General features: G+C 37.5%; 1 pseudogene; it reads right to left on the reverse strand.

Annotated features, from left to right (window-relative positions):
- Positions 1-2,258: 2,258 nt before the first annotated feature.
- LOC148195864 (uncharacterized) lies at positions 2,259-3,146 on the reverse strand (annotated as a pseudogene).
- Between the last annotated feature and the right edge of the window lie 1,271 nt (positions 3,147-4,417).

Genomic DNA, 4,417 nt, shown 5'->3' on the forward strand with positions numbered 1-4,417 from the left:
TCATGCGTTGTGTGCTTCCTTCTCAAAATGAAATCAGCCTCGCAGTGTGTCCAGGCCGTCAACATCCGTGTGTGAAGACAACCGGGAGCGTGAAGTCCGCATGGAGCATCACCACTTTCTTTTTTGGACCAGGTCGTGCACCACTTTAATTAAATTCAGCCAATTGCTTTTTGAAACTCCTTATTGAATGCCAAATGTAATACGTCTCTCTATGCTTTTCTGGACGTTGCCAATTATCTCGAATAGAGAAGCCAAAAATTATTTTCATTTGTGGGCTGTAGCACCCCACTGTTGGACGTGACCTGTGAGCTTCTTCAAATGGAATGTGGTAAAAGATGTGCTTCTACAATCAGCATTTTCATTCCTTCGCTAGATGCTACATGATGTGTAGGCCATGTTGGATGTGTAGCCCTTTAGTTTGTTGGGTCGTGGCACCATTTCTTAATTGTAATGCTTTCTCCAAATGCGTGTGGCGCTGCTGCCATTTCATTTATTCTCCAATGCCTTGTTGGACATCCGAACTTGATTCGCATGGCCTCTTTATTCTAGCCATCTCCATGTGCACCCCCAAAAATGAAATTCGCACATCCTCTCTCATTTTAGCTTGAAATATGATTGATATGACATTTCTCTTTAAGTCCCAAAACATTATCCAACAATTTCCCTACAATTAATAATGCAAATAATTAGTCTCAGATAATTCAAATTACTTAAAATAAGAATTTCCAGTCAAATTAAGCACAATTGGCAAAAATGGGGAAAAACTGGACATTCAAGCACAATTCTCTAATTAAATCTAGCACAATAAGCTAAGTGAAATCAAGAAAAGATTGACTCATCAAAATAGACCACACTTAGTCTTTTGCACTCCTGGGCAAAATCAAGACGCAGATCAAGGAATAGTTTTGAGGACATTAGGGGTACGACACAAACTCAGCACATAAAAAATAAAGACTCACAAGGAAACCAACAGAATTACACAGTCCTCAAGGAAATCAGATACTCATGAAATCATCCAAGCACTTCCAAGCATGGAAAAATAATCAATTAGCTCAAGAGGTGAATGAAAAGCAACAGAACCTCACAGATGCACTATCAGTGTTTCTCTCAAGTGTCTAGGGTAAAGAATTTCAACTCAATGCACTCAAGAAAGCAAACAACAATAGACTTGGCAAGTCTCTAATATCAACACTCAAAACATATGCATGTTCAAATCAAAAGGTCTTTTATGGATGAAATGGGGCTAAGGATAAGGGAGGATATAATATGGATGAGAAGCTATAAACCACAAGAAATGGAGGAGCAATGGGGAACAAGTGAAAACACAATCAAATCACACCCAAAACCTCTAATTCAATGCTCTTCATGACTTAATTATTCAAAAAATTTTATTTTTCTCATTTTTTCTCTCTATATTTTTTTTTGCTTTCCTCATCTTGTCTCTTTTCTTTTCTCTCTTTTTTGAACACAATTGTAAGAGACAAGATGCACACATATAAACAAAACAACTAAGAAGAGGAACCAACTAGCCAATTCATCATAATCCCCAAGGAGACCACACTTGTTCCCAAAACACTTCCAAAGCTCCAAAATTCCCTATGGTTAAGGTGATCATGGTTTTGCACTTAGGGCTAGTGTATGAGATTCAAAACAAAGAAAAAGGGAAAGCATAGGCTCAAAAGGGTTATCAAAGGATCAAAACAAGGTAAGCTTATTTGGCTAGAGAGGCTCAAGAACAAAATTGTCTTTATCACTTCCAAACATGCATATCAATCAAGAATTATCATCAATAGTCAAGCCAAGGCATATGTGCAAACAATCAAGAGACATATCACACAAAAGAAAGAATATCAAGTGGCTCAAATTCTCACACAAGGTATTTTTGTCGCAATCAATCACCCTCTCAAACATCATGATACTTTTCCAATTAGAGAAAAGCAAGGATTTCAAACCAATCAGAGTATTAATGAAGTGAAGTGAAGGACACATCTACAACCTAAACAAAGTCCAAAAATCAAGAGAACATGCAAAATTGTACACAAGACACAACAAAAACAACCTCAAAAAGAAAAAATTTAACAAAGCAAACAAAAGCTAACAAAGAAAAATCATAATCTCCCCCAATAGACCACACTTAAACTACACAGTGTCCTCAATGTGTCATAAGCATAAGATCAGAAATTAGAACAGTAAACAAATCATGGACAAGTGCAATAAAAGTAGGGAAAGGGAGAGAAGGGAAGAGAAAACTCCCTTGGTCATGGTGGCAGTTGCCAATTTTTGACTAGCAGGGAGATGTTTTCCACCACAGGATTCAGCAAAGAAGCTTTAAGGAGGAACTGCTTCATCAATACTGCTCTATCATCCAAAGCAAGATGTTTCTTCTTTCTTCTCCAAGCAAATTGTTGCATCAGTAGCTCTCCTTCCACTAGCAGTTGTTGAGTATGTGACACTGGAATAGAGACCTCTCCGAGCTTTTCTGCACTTCCTTCCTCCCAAAGAGTTGCCTTAATGTTTTCAGCATTCCTTGATTTCTTTAATTCTGCACAAAGATCAAGTTCACAGTTAGGAGCATCTGTCTGGACTTTGGAATCTGATTGCATCACAAAATTTATCTCAGTACAAATGGAGCAAGAACCAGATTCACAATCACATTCAAAATTCTCATAAAAATGTGTTAAATCAAAGTTCAGTCCTAACTCTACAAAGTTATCAGATTGCACAGTTTCTACCTAAAAATCAATATTGACATATGCATCATCAGCAAAATCAAAGGTCAGTTTAAGGCTATTATCATTCAAAATTTCATCAAGGAAATCATGTACATTGAAAACAACATTTGTACCAATGGGTTCAATGGCTGATACTGAATCAAAAATTCTAGAATGGTCAATCAAATTTGTATCAATTTCAGTCATAAACCCTATAGAATCAGTGTGCAGCAAATCAGGTAAAGTAATTGGAATCTCAAGTTCAGAATAAACCTATTTTTACTCATTGAAAATTATCTTACCAATCTCCAAGTCATCAGCTGCATCCTCAAGGCTGTCATGTAAATCAAGACCAGTGTAGGGATAGTGAACATTAGGTATGTCAATGTGCTTTATAGGGAATAATGAATCCAAAACATGAGTGTGCACAAGCATATCAATATCAGAATCCAGAACAAGCTTTATGGGTTCAAGTTTTACCAATTCAAAAGCATTAAAATTTACTTGAACCTTAGATACATGAATAGGGATTTCAAGTTTAGAGTAAACCTGCTCAGGTTCTTCCTTTGCTACCTCAAATGGTTTTTCACCAGCCAGCTTGCAGAGCAGCTTCTTTGCTTGTGTTGGAGTCTATCCAACAAAGATCCACCAACAGCTGCATCCATAAATATCCTTTCATTGCCCAGGAGCCATTTATAGAAGTAAATCAAGAGCAAATACTCCGAAATTTGGTGGTTTGGATAGGCTGTGCAGAGCCTGTTAAACCTCTTCCAATAATCTGCCAAGCTTTCTTCTTGAAACTACTCAATGGTAGTGATCTCCCTCCTAATGCTGACTACCTTTGTTGTTGGAAAGAACTTGTTGAGGAATCTCTGCTGCGTTTCTTGCCAGCTATCAAAAGGATATTGTCGGTATAGGAACCAGTCTTTTGTTGCACTTTGAAGGGACATTGGAAACACTCTCATCAGCACTGCCTCCTCTGAAACACCAACAGGCCTCATGGATGAGCACACCCAACTAAACTCCTTGAGGTGCCTGTGTGGATCCTCATGTGCCAGCCCATGGAACTTGGGAAACCTCTTGATCAGCTTATAGATCCAGTCTTGAGAATTTGTCATCTCCTCTATTTTAGTGCAAAACCTTTCTTAGACCTGGACTTCCACTTCAAGCAAGGATTATGCCAAACTTACAAAAGCACAATATGGAGCAGAACACTATTTATATATGCTACAAGATTATATACAGTAAACTAAACACACACAAAAATTTGCAAAAAGAAATAGACCTAACAAGACATGTAAGAAGAAGGGGAGAAAGGAAGAATAAAAAGACAATATGCAACTAAAGTTATCTAAATGAAACACACAATACAAAAGAATACAGAACAACACACTCACACCACAAGACAAAACACAACACACACTAACATAATTAAAGACCTAGGACGGAAACGTTAATCCCCGACAGCGGCGCCAAAATTTTGATGCGGGTCGCACCCCATACAAATTTGATGTTCAAATAAGAATGTAGTATAGACTAGGAAGTGACTCCTAGGTCGTCTCTCAAGGACCAAATGTGGTTCAGTCAATAGGTCAAACACACATTGAGGGGGTTTTGAAAGTGTTTTTGCAAGGATAATTAAACTAAATTAAAACTGGAAATTAAACACAACCGAACATAATTGAAAGCATTAAAGTAAATAAAAA

The sequence above is a fragment of the Vigna umbellata genome, chromosome 7 (assembly GCF_029865625.1).
Source record: "Vigna umbellata cultivar VRB3 chromosome 7, Vumbellata_1.0, whole genome shotgun sequence".
Lineage (NCBI taxonomy): Eukaryota > Viridiplantae > Streptophyta > Magnoliopsida > Fabales > Fabaceae > Vigna > Vigna umbellata.